Source organism: Bemisia tabaci, chromosome 1, assembly GCF_918797505.1.
Source record: "Bemisia tabaci chromosome 1, PGI_BMITA_v3".
NCBI lineage: Eukaryota > Metazoa > Arthropoda > Insecta > Hemiptera > Aleyrodidae > Bemisia > Bemisia tabaci.
In genome coordinates this window covers 40955554-40968639 of record NC_092793.1, presented here as the reverse complement: position 1 = coordinate 40968639, position 13086 = coordinate 40955554, and the positions used below count along the sequence as shown (strand labels likewise).

The 13086-nt window shown below is 40.2% G+C and overlaps 1 protein-coding gene across 4 annotated transcripts in view; it reads right to left on the bottom strand.

Moving 5' to 3' along the window:
• LOC140226047 (protein artichoke-like) overlaps positions 1 to 13086 on the bottom strand; it is a 208192-nt gene that overhangs the window by 124062 nt on the left and 71044 nt on the right. The window contains exon 1 of one of the 4 annotated variants that reach the window (XM_072306445.1): positions 3123 to 4205. The exons of the other annotated variants lie outside the window; for them this stretch is intronic. The gene's annotated coding sequence lies outside the window, so the exon portion shown is untranslated. Of the gene's footprint in view, positions 1 to 3122; positions 4206 to 13086 lie in introns of those variants that run through there. 4 annotated transcript variants of the gene reach the window in all.

The following is a 13086-nucleotide window of genomic DNA, read 5'->3' as shown; positions in this document are numbered from 1 at the left end:
TATCTCCTTTAAAAATTCAATTAATCACCCACTCGATCTCTACAATTGCTTCATACATTGCCGTGTACTCGGTGAGTGATTGATAATGCCACACATTTTTGTTTTCTACTTCGCCAAATGATAGCCCCTAATGCTAAAATAAAGGCAAAACCTGAGATAGACTCATAATAAATCAGACGCAAAGTCTGATTTATTATTAGCCCAATCAGAGTCAGTATAAATTTCGATAGGCTTTCCCATTTTTTGATACTGAAGAGAGTAATTTTTAGTTTGTTCCAAATGGCGAAAAATATGTTTTACATTAGTCCAGTCAACTGTGACTGGGTTTTAGCAATACTAAGTTACGAAATAAGTAGCATTACTTATGTCTGGCCTAGCTATAGTGCTAGCGTACAAAAAGCGCCCTACTTAGGGTAGGTAGTTGGGGGACGCATAGTGACTGCTTGAAGCCTGAGCAGTAGAAGATTTCGACCCAGCTGAAGGGGTGGTAGGCGATGTAGGCTTCGTTACGGGCATAACAACCTGTCCTCTAGATGGCATGACATGGAGACCTGGGATGTCCCTTGGAGTTGGCACTTGAAGTTGAAACGAAACCTGCTTTTTAGGCTTACTCTGTTGTGGCTCCGGGGGCTTGAAGTCAAGAAAACTTGCATCTCGCAGTTGGTCGATATGACGCTTCAGTGTATATACCCCTTGTTTAATTCTATTAGATTGCGGATTTTACCTAATTTTTTCCGGACGAGGCCAGGTTGCCATGAAGGCTTTTTGCTTCTATACACACGAGCAATTACTCTGTTACCAATTTGGAAAGAACGAAGATGTATGCTAACTCGACAAAGATGAATTTTTGGGTGGTTTGAATATATAGGTGAATGGTATCCAAGTGAAGTTTGATTCTACGCCCTATAGTAGCGTTCTACCAAGCTATTCATCCAATAACGGTGTAGCTCTAAATCGCAGGACAATTTGACGCACTTTTTCCTGAATGATACCAGGTTCTGCTTCCATTGCTCCAAAACGTTAATTTTACGTCCAAAAAATTAAGCCAGAAAGAACAGGGGAGGGTGATTTTGGTAGGAAATTTTAGGCTCTTTTTGCTGGGTTTTTTTTTCGCGGAATGAACCGTTGAGGAGATATTTGCAAAAATCTTATCGTGGGTTTTGTGAATTTTGAAAAAATCAAAATGGCATCGTCCTGAGCACCAGACAATTTTCCTAAAGTTAAAATGGGTATTTTTGGACTTCTTTAGCACCTAGGAATCGAGAAAATTGGTTTGGTTTAAAAGACATACCAAAACTGGTTTGTTGTTCTGTGTGATTGTGCTAACATGGGTAGCGCGTGTGCGTCTAAAATCCGCACGATATCATGAGCTTCCGATGTTATTGTGTAATGTATCTGGTGAAATAGGATAGCGCAATGTTAGTATTACGGTACTTTTCCTCTGAATAAAATACCCCCCCCTCCCCCGCGAAAAATGAAAGGTAAAAAATAGAGTAAAATCAGGACAAAAATTTGTGGAGCTATATATGATAACTGAGAAAATTGCATTATGCGATTTCCTGAACAAGGTATTCACTTGATGGTCTGAAGCACAGGGTGATGAAATTAATCTATGTAATCGCGGTGGAAAACGTACGCCACGGGACGGAGAGCTATGTTCCATCGCTCTTCTGTTGAAGAGCATGTGAGACAGGAGAAGGGAAGCCGCAATCCGTAACATTTTGAAACGAGACATTCTGTAAGTTTCCGGTCGGAGAACCTCGAGCGGAACATCCATCTATTCTGATAGAATCAGCGACCGGGCTCCCCCTCTCCCCTCCGCTCCATCCATCCGCTGATTTGTAAACTCTGCTGTCTTCAAGCAAGCACTGGAGGACTCCGAGTAATTTGGGGACCAACTTGAATTTTTGTGGTACCTAGGTACCTTCCGAGGTAGGTGTACGACCTAACCTACGGCTTAGGAAAAATCGAAGAATTGACATTAAGTATAGGGCATGAGGATGAAATGGGGTTTCAGAATTGCTGTTAGGTACTTTACTCTTACCAAACATTCCGACTTCGCGTCCAGCTAGAGAATATTTTCCAACAGGTCAACGAAAATGTTTGCTCAAAGTCCAAGCGCCGGCGTTGGCACTCATGCGTCCTGGGGAATAATCTTGGCGGGCCTACATTACTCGATCTGAGAGTACTCATATGGAGAGATTATAGACTTTTCAGAATATGGAGCTCTGGTAGCTATACAGCTGGAATTTCTGGCACTATTATTTTAACCTACTCTATATCTTTACCATAATACCGTACGCTCTCAAAGCTTCCTATATTTTCATTTCTGGTAAACGCTTAGTTCTGGCGTGTTACCTGGCCCACTTTCATGCTTCTTACGGTTATCGACAGGCAATCGTCTCCGAGTGAGCCCGCTCTACCTATTCAGATTCACCTTGGAAATATGGCCCATGTTTTTTATATGACGTGGTAAAAATGCAAATTCTCCCTTTCGAACAATGTAAATTTTAATTTTTTGTCACAGTTCGTTTGAGCGTTCTACTTGGCCAATTTCCAAGATTTTTGCAGCTATTAACAGGTGATAGTCCCTAGATGCCGCTCTGATCAGATTTTTGAAATAGGATCCAGGTTTCTTTTTACAAAAGTAGGCCAGGGAGCTTAGCAAGGGGCGCAACATTTGAAATTTCCACCCATGAAAGACGGCGGGAATCTCAAATTCAACGGAAAATGGAACTAAGCGGTAATTGTTGACTCTTAGTCTCTTAGTAGGGTAAGGTAAGTGAAACAAAATGCGTCTGCTTCTTTGCTAGGCTGCATAACGTTTGCGCACACTTTTCTTACCGATAACGTTTGCGCACACTTTTCACGAATATCATTTGCGCACACTTTTTACCGATAACGTTTGCGCATACTGCACTATTTGGCAACGCTTCAATGATGCTCCAGTAGTATCGCTTCGTGATTAGACAATTCAACGGACGGATAATTTATAAACGGACGAGGGGAAATTTTCATTTAAATAAATTCCAATAAGCAATCAATAAGTAAATGAATAAATAAGTTTAAGAAGAAAATAGAAAATGAAGAAAGTTAAGAAAATAAGGTATATGGTTACTCACAGATTTTTCGCTGTTACTTCAGCTAAAAATGCTGTCACTGTCCTCACCGGAATCATCTTCAGTGCAAGGACGAGTTTTAGGGCTGTTTTTAGGGCAGGTTGCATTTGAAGAGCAAGTTTCATCAGCACCATTTTCAGAAATGGATTCATCAGGCTCGTATGTATTGAAAGAGTCATTTACAGCCTCCGGGTTATTTTCTTCGTCTGAATCATTTTTGTCGGGGCATTTAACTTCACGAACCATTTCCAGAAACTCCGTAATTTTCAGGTCCTTATCGAGATACGAATTGGTTAAAACAATAATTTCATCATCTTTTCTTTGTTGATCATTCCGTTTAGTGAACACCTCATCATTTCGCACAGATTTAATTTTCAAAGTCACTATATTCTGAGCGTTAAAAAATTGTTGAGCGGCTTCGTAGACATTAGGATGATGATAGTAAAACTCCCCGCAAAGCTTGCTGTTAAAGCTTTCAACGCCATTTGTTGTCTTGCAAGCGTCGTAAGTGAGAGGGCTTGCCCACACATCAGGTGGGAACAATGGAGCATCAATGTAATTTCGCCGGATGTAACTAAGAAATTGAGGATAATATAATTTATATCTCTTGAAAAGTATCATGTCGGCACCCCGGTTGCTTTTCATTAGTTTAAAATCACTATTTCCACTCATTTTTTTTCAAACAAACAAGTTCACGCACAAATGCACTCCCGAAGTAAAATTAAAAATATTACACTTTAAAACACGTCATTATAAGTTAAAACATAATAAAAAATTCAGGCTAAAATACTTTAAAACGCGATGTTCTGACCACGGCGAACGACCGATGACTGGGTCACTAATTGCCAGACAATGCATTGCAAGAAAATGTCTTATCATGAAGCGATACTATGACCGCCCGGATCAAGACAAACTCCGGTTTTCGGGTGACACGCGTAGCATCATTGCAGCGTTGCCAAATAGTGCAGTGTGCGCAAACGTTATCGGTAAAAAGTGTGGGCAAATGATATTCGTGAAAAGTGTGCGCAAACGTTATCGGTAAAAAAATTGTGCGCAAACGTTATGCACCGCTTTGCTACCGATCCAAAAGCGACGAAATACTCCGTTGCGCTCTTTCCGTTTCGTTTCATTGTCAGTCTTGGCGTGAAGTTTGAAATACAATTTTTTTATTCGATACTTATTGGTCCAATCGCTCTCGGCCGGAGATAGATAGGACAAATGAGAGTCAGGTGTGAAAATCTTTTCATTATTTTGGTCGGTCTTACGACGAAGCGGGCCTAAGGCTCTGGAGGACTGGGCCGCGTGGCCGTTAAGGGGCCATATCGCCCTAGTTTTTTACTATAGGTTGATTGGACTGCTGAATCCGACTCTGAAGTTTTATTACTCCTATTTGAGGGCATTTGCGCCGCCATGATAAAAAAAATGCCCCAGAAATGTTTTTTTGGGCAATTTTTTTCAAAATAGGTAACGGCTACGCATGAAAGAAAATAACGACTTCGGTTACTTTTGAATTGCTGATGTAATTTGAAGGATAGGTATGCTAAGCTTGCTCAAAGGACAAGGGAGATATAGCTCACCCATCAGCCCGGCTCGGTCCTGCGGAATACCTAGTCCCGACCGTGCTGACTAGCGGGCTTCGGAGATGTAAAAATGTAATTTTTTTCTTCTTGTTTATAAAAGTTTTATTTCTTTCCAAGTAAGGGAAGATATTGACAGTATAGCTATAGCCGGCAATAACACTGTAAGCCCAGCCACCGCGGCCCTGTCGTAGTGGCACCCTGAATACAGTTCCACCATGGCATCCTCGGAGAACCCGGTCTTGTGCTTTGTTCGCTCCCCGAAAAACCCTCAACAGTTCACACATAAAAAAATAAAATAAACAAAATATGAAAAAATCTATACACTCAATATCCTAAGGCTTTTTTTCGCCCTCCTTCAGTTTGGACAGTTTGTGCTAATTCGATCTCGGAAACTACTGGACCGATTTTCCTCGGATGTGTTTTAAATGAAAGCTCTTAAGCTGTAGATGTGCCAGCACCCCTTGGTTTTTCGATTTTCAAGACTAACGTTTCAAAATGTCTCGCAACTCAATTTGACTTATTTTTAGCTATATGGTTGTTTTTAAAGGAGAAAATATATTGTAACGTTGACAAAATTGTAGAAGCTTAAAGGTTATACTCCTCAGTTGGATGAAGCCAGAGTACTTTATCATATTCCTTGTAATGACTGTGATTTGGCGTACATAAGCCAGACCAGGAATAATATACAGGATGTTAGAAAAGTCCCCTCCCCCCCATCTAACTTTTGACCTAATTGAGGTAGAGATTTGAAACTTGGAGGGTGTTCCTAGATCAAAAGGAGCTACTTTTTGACCCCCCCCCCCCCAAAAAAAAATTTTGGGGGGCCCCCCCTTGGAGGGGTTACGGACCCTAACTTTTTTTTCAAATGAGAAGACCCCCTGTGTGATACATAAAAGAAGAACATTTTTCGCGCAAACCCGAATCCATTATCTCAAACCGTTCCAAAATGGCGGCCGGTCAAAGTTCAAAATGGCCGAAAATCGGCACCTCTGCTATTTGCACATGGATTTGCTTGAAACTCGGTATCTTGTGGTATTTTGGCACGAGGAAAACGAATTTGACGTTTAATTTTTAAAAAACCCTAATTTTTCAAAATGGCCGTCGATGAAAGTTCAAAATGGTCAACAATTGGCAACCTTGACTTTTTGCCGATGGATTTTCCTGAACCTAGGTGTTTGGGGGTATTTCCTCATTCGCGGTTTTTGTGAGTTCATTGAGTCTAACTCATTGAGTAATACTCACTAATTGGCCAAATTTATTTATGTGGAGCGCTCCCCGTCAGTGATTAATTAGCACTGATGTAGCACGGACTACGAAGCCGGCAAATTGAGTAAGCTATTTGCTTTCTCTAAGTTCCTGAGGGATGTGAGTGTATTATCCACACTTTCTCAGTCTTATAATCTTTTTCATCCAGAAAGTAAACGACTTGGTGGTCTTTTCGAATCCAGCGCAAATGAAGCGAATGAAGCAGAAACCTTAAACAAAGAAGCTACAGAGAAGTTGAAAATGCGAAAGGAAAACATGGATCCAGATTTGTGAACTCTATGGAAACAACTTCCGAAACAAGCTCACCTGAGATACGTGAAATAAAAGCCCAGTATACCAATTGTACCAACTTAATTTTTGAATCCTGCGGAGATGAACTCCTGACTCAACGATAACTCTGCATTGGGGGACAATGTCCCTAACCCTGACAAATGTTTGTATCATTTTCAATTTGCTCATGTAAAGAAGAGAGAATGAGCATAATAGAGAAATAAAGCGAGTTTAACATACATGGAGTTGTGGCATACTTAGCATTGTTGTGGATTAATTATTATGAACATGATACATTAACACATGGTAAAAATAATACGATATTCATAATTCCTCAGTAAATTATTATACCATACATAAAAACCGATTTAATAGCGCTCTACTTAGAAATAGAATTTCCAAAATTTGGAATTTGCTTTTTGGTGCGGAAGGAAATCATCCAAAATGTATGATGCATTTATACTTTTAATAACCCTCTTGAATAGAGATGAAAGAGTTGAGGAATTCAAGGAAAAGTAAATACATTTAAAGAAATATTTAAAGATTAAATAAAAAGCTGAACGACTGTGGAAGACTAATAAATACTGCTGAAATGAGGAAATAAAAGAGGAGTGTTGACAAATGAGTCTGAGTTCAGTGGTTTACATAATAAGAATGCAGATCCGTATTAATCGAATGTACCACAGAGTAAAATTCAAAAATTATTAGAAATCCCGTATTGGCGATCAGTAGTATTGAAAGCGATTTTTACTCAAGGTCTGAATTTCTAGCTGTGGAGATACGTAGCATCTCTGGATGAGAAAGAACGTAAAAAAGATTTTACACGAAGTGTAGAAGCAAGACGGACTAAATTATCCGATATTATCAGACATATCATTATGATCTCAAGTTAATATCAATGTGCAGGATAGATAGTTCGTTTATCTGTTTCTGTTGTTATCTGGTTTCAGGTAACCTACTATCGACTAAGAGCAAAAAATAATGGAACTAAACCGAGCCTATCCATATCTTCTGCTGTCCCGTCCGTCATATGTTCTCTTGTCCATCTTGTGTTGTCCTGTATATCCTACATCCTATGCATGAAATTCTGTATGAAACCCTGACTGAACGGTACCCTACTTTACGGTACTTTACGGTAGGTATATAAGAGACGACGATGAAAAGAAACGCAAAAGAAGAAAATAATAGAAACAGAAGAAGAAGGCATTCAAGTTTATTCTCCGGTAAATCTTAACCGTCTAGAATAACTAGCAGAGCAGTGAGTACGTCACTTTTCAAAGTACCAACTTGTTCGAAAGAGCCTAAATGGCGAAGCAGCTCTTCACAGAGTTACATATTATATTAGCAGCGTACGAGATGCATGTCGACGGTAGGAGACATTGTTAGTTCGTTGGTTATAAGGAACAGAAGCAAGCTTTCCTCAACTTCAAACAATCTCTTGCTAAACGCGAAGCAGAACGACGTAGGTCCGAGGAAGAATGATGAAGCATTGATAATATGTATAAAGACAGCGCAGTCCAGCGAGTTCTCATCAGAGATTCAGAACTTACAAATTAGCAACGAACTCATGAAATCAAGCAAAATACGATCCTTAAACCCCTTCATAGATAAAGACGCAATCTTGAGAGTGGGAGGCAGGTTACAAAATTCTAATCTGGAAGAATCCGCAAAATATCCGGCTCTTCTGCCCATGACCCATAGACTGCGACCACCTTGATTTTTCAAGAAGAACACAAAAGATTGCACCACGCTGCACCCCAATTACTCTTGTCAAGTGTAAGACAGAAGTTCTGGCCACTTCGGGGTAGAGTAATTGCAAAAAAGCTGGTGGATAGATGCGTTATATGCGCTGAGGGTAAAGCGAAACTTGCATCCCAACAAATGGCCCCCTTACCCAAAGCTAGAGTATCTCTGTCAAGTTCTATTTCAACAGTGGGAATAGATTTTACTGGACCATTAGAAATTTCTTCATCACACCGGAAAAATGCATCTGTTGTCAAAGCTTATGTGTGCATTTTTGTGTGTTTTACAGTCAAAGCTGTGCATCTAGAGTTGATAACCAAACTTACAGCAAGCTCTTTTTTGCACGCTCTAAAAAGATTTGTCGCTAGAAGAGGACTTCCAGCTGCTATTCATTCTGATAATGCCAAAACTTTCGTAAGTGCAAACAAGCAAATCCAATGTATGTTTGATATAATTAATGAAGACCCTACAATTTCAAAATACTGTGCAGATAATCGCATTTCATGGAAATTCATAACTAAGTACTCTCCACATTTCGGAGGACTATGGGAATCTTCAATCCGCATCTTTAAGTATCATTTCAGAAGAGTTGTTGGAAGGTCTTGTCTCACTTATGATGAAGCATGTAACTTTAATATCGCAGATTGAAGCAGTAATGAACTCCCGGCCAATAACTCCACTTTCCAACGATCCAAATGATATGGAAGCATTAACACCTGGTCATTTTTTGACAGGAAAACCACTCGCAGCTTTGCCATCAACATCGACGCTTTGGTCTCCATCTAGCCCTCTTGTCTGTTGGACTCAATTTGACAAATTAATGCCTACATTCTGGACCCGATGGAAAACGGAGTATTTACAGCAGTTACAGTATCGCTCAAAATGGAAAGAAAGGAGAGAATTAATCAAAGAGGGGATGTTGGTCATACTCAGAGAAAAGTACCTCCCTCCACTTTGCTGGAAGTTAGGCAGAGCAACGAAAACACATCCTGGAGCTGATGGATTAGTTCGCGTCGTATCGTTTTGGACTAGCAATGGACAAACAACGAGGGCCATCTCGGAAATTTCGCCCCTACCTGTGATTTTTGAGGAAACCTCAGTAGGGAGAAAACAGGTATTTGAGCCCAGTAAATTATCCAACAGCGTTGCATGATTGTGCAGAAAAATATGAATTAAATTACAGCGTTGTATAGGGATTATTGTTCAATATGGCAACGCTGTAAAAAGAAAGTATTGCATGTTGCCCCCTCAATATGTGGGTTATGTAATGGTGTAATGTTGCCCCTTCATTTTGCGAGTTATGCAATGGTGTATTTTTCAAGATGGCGCAGCAGCGTTGCCGAACGGGGCACGTAAATAAATGATTTATTTATTGGTGAAATTTTGCAACATGAAATTTTACAGTGTTGCCAGATGGGGCGAGAAATTAGTTGATTTTTTCCGTAGAGTGTTGCCAGATTGTGCAAAAAATTCGGATTTTTGGACTTGTAAAATTTTTTGGTTTCGGAAGACCGTATCTTGCAATATGGGTCGGTATCGGATTGTGTAGATTAGGGTCTGATTCGGTAAAATTGAAAATTTTTCGGAAAATCACCATCCTCCGATCCGTTGCGGACCGATGCGATTCTTTTCCATTATCGAAGATCGGAAAACTGTACGGACCGAATTTCGATACGACTTTTCGTTTTCGAGATTTCGGACTTGTAAAAATTTTCGGCTTCGGAAGACCGTATCTTGTAGTATGGGCCTGGTATCGGATACTGGAGAATAGGGTCTGATTCGGGAATTTCAAATTTTTTACTAGTGTGCGCTTGGAGATGAGTATGGGAACCTTGTGTGTTTTGCGATGAGCGACTGGGAATGGATATTACAATGTTCAGTTAGATGAATCAAAAATTTTTATTATTTTTTTTATTGGATATTTACAGTTACAGTTACAGTTTAAAAACAGTTCGCGTTTAGAAACCGCACTAAAAACGTGAGGGTTGTCAACCACAAACATCGATTCCTTCTCCTTCTCCGAACTTTAAATCGACACTTATGTCATCGACTTTCCGATTGTTATTTTTCCGGGCCATCCTGGTGAAACGGAACTTGCAGTCGGATGATAGGTACTTGGAGTACAGGTACGGAGCGGAGCAAATGAGTGCCAGTAAACTCAAGATGAATAGAAGAACGTCCGTCAAGGTAGAGGGTGCGCATTTGATTTCCTGACAGACCGGGCACATTGTGATGTTTGCTTCGGATGAGTTTTCCACCAGTGAGGATTTCACTCCAACGACAGCAATGATGATGGTGATGAGAAATATTTTATCAATCATGATTTCTTCCTTGCGATACTGAGAAGAGAATGCATACTATTTATACGAAATCTTTACTACAGAGAGCCGCTCTCCTCTCTCTGGTGTATAATACTATGCGAATCGCACTCAAAAGTCTGCATATCTTCCAGTCCTCTTCGTCTACTTTCTTGTACCCCTGCTTTAGGAAGTATTTTATTTCGTGCTCGTCTGCGACACGTTCTAGGAGAAGGCAAAATCTTTCCGTTATCTCAACTAACCCGTAACACCCGACGGGATCGGAAGTGTCTATTGAGCTGAGTTTAAGATGGTGGAACAACTTGTCAGGAAAAAGGAGTCGGGCAAACTTGTTCAAAAGCTCTGCTCGTATTCCTGTAAATTTGAAAGTGAGAGCCTCATATACCATATCCAAGGTGTTCATCGCTCTGATCGATTGTGATTTGAGGGTTGGAGCGTCCATACTTGACGAGTTCTTGTTTTGAAATGATCGATCACACTTCCTCGACACTATTTATACGTTCCCCCGACTCGCATTGATAATTTTCCCACTTGTATGAAAGCGTAGTTTTATATTGCGACTACAAATTATGACTACACAGTTAGGACTCAACAGTGACAGGTGATGAGTGCACTTAAGACGATAAAGGGAAAAGTAATCTCAAGTACACTTGAGAAAATTTAGCACTCAGACAGACTCGATTAGGTCGATTACGTTAGCACTGGACACTGGGGACGCTGGCGGCGAAACTATTATCCACGAAGGCGAAGACATAATGATTCCCCTACCTACTGCGCTTGACTTTTTATAAGAGTCTTATCGCACTCTGGCTGATGCAACATTCTCGTCTCTTGCAAGTGAAAGTTGCATCAGCCAAAGTGGTTCGAGTAGCTGATGCAAGAGGCGAGAAAGTTGCATCAGCCAGAGTGGTTCGAGTAGCTGATGCAAGAGCCGAGTTTGGTGATTAACAAATATATACACTCCATAATAAACTCTATAATATTTACTCCGTGGTAAATTATAACTCTACATAAAAGTGTAATTTATGTTACGACTTATGACTACACAGTTTGCCCGAGAGAAACCGAGTCTGGTGATTAACAAATATTACTATATTTACTCCGCGGTAAATTATAACTCTACATAAAAGTGTAATTTATGTTACGACTTATGACTACACAGTTTGCCCGAGTGAAACCGAGTTTGGTGATTAACAAATACTACTATATTTACTTTGAGGTAAATCATGAGTCTACAGTTTCTTTCCGCTCGGTGAGGAAACTATATATATTTACCTCCGCGTAGAAAACTCGTCAGTCTCACTTTTGATGATATTGGAAACCCTCGAGCTTATAATAGTATTCACATGTTCACTCTGAAATCGTTTCAGAGAACAGAATCTTACAAACGAGAAAATAGTGTTGATTTTCTGTTCTGACGAAATCAGAAAATCTCGAGCTTATAATACTATAAAAATTTGAGCTTAAAATAGTATTCACTTGTTCACTCTGAAATCTTTTCAGTGAACAGAATCTTACAACTTAAAGAAAGTGTAAGTTTTCTTTTCTGACCGACTCGGAAGACTTTGAGCTTAAAATAGTATCTTTATCATGGCTGCTCAAGAACAGAATGTTGAAACTTTCATCCAATGTGATATTTGTGATGAATTTTATAAACAAGGTGAAAAGCACGAACATGGTGCGGAACAAATTAAGAAGGAGGAGGGTATCAACGATGAAACGCATATTAAACAGGAGCACAACGCGCTCATCCATTGTGATCTTTGTGATGAGTTTTATGCGGAGGGAGAGAATCATGAGCAATCTCCCGAACACATTGAAAAGATGTCCACCTCGTCACCTACCGATGACAACAACGATCAAGAATATTGTGACACGTGCAAAATATCATACCATAAAAGAGGAAAACATGAAGAATCTGCAAGTCACATAAGAAATTTGTTTGAGACTAAAGTACCGATTGTTCAAGTTGAGACTGCGTGTCAAAGCACGTTGAAAACATTTTTCATCACAAACCTCCAACCGGAGATTCTCATCATCGATGACTACCTACTAACAGCGAAAGACCTCGTGATTGGAAAAAGTAAAGAAGAACTCACCGGCGAGGCATTGAAGGTTAATATACTAGTTTACGCCGAGTACGAGAAAGCTGACGATGAGGACAAGGAAGGAATGCAGTTGAAAAAGTTTAAGACTAAAAACGAAGCTATTTTCGCGTCAACGGATCTGGACGAGTATTATGAAAAGTTCAGGGCCAAGATCAATAAAGAGTCATTCGATTTTCACATGAACGGATCCGGGTGGGTGCTGAAGAAGATACAGGGTATGGAGCTACGTGTCAACCGCTATTACGCGTTACATCGAGGAGGAACGTACGTTGAGCTTCCGTTTCGCACGAACAATGTTGTCAATGTAAATAACGGTGCATTAAACGATTGTTTCCGGTACGCAATGTTGGGAAAGTTTCTCCCGAGGGATTCGAAGCATAAACAACGTCCGGAAAAATATTTAGATCTGTTCGATCGTTACGATTTCTCGGACGTTCGATTACCCACGAGCATAGATGACATTATCAAATTCGAGAAAAGGAACAACGTATCGGTTTCAGTATTTGGACTCCGTGAGAGTTTGGTGTCCAACAAGAAAAATTATACAATTTACCCAATTAAAGTTGCCGACCTGAAGAGAGAGGACCACACCGACCTACTATGTCTCTCAACCCCCGTACCTTTAAGTTACCATTATAGTCCGGGCAAACAAGGAAAAGAGCCTGCAAAAATCCCGGGTAGC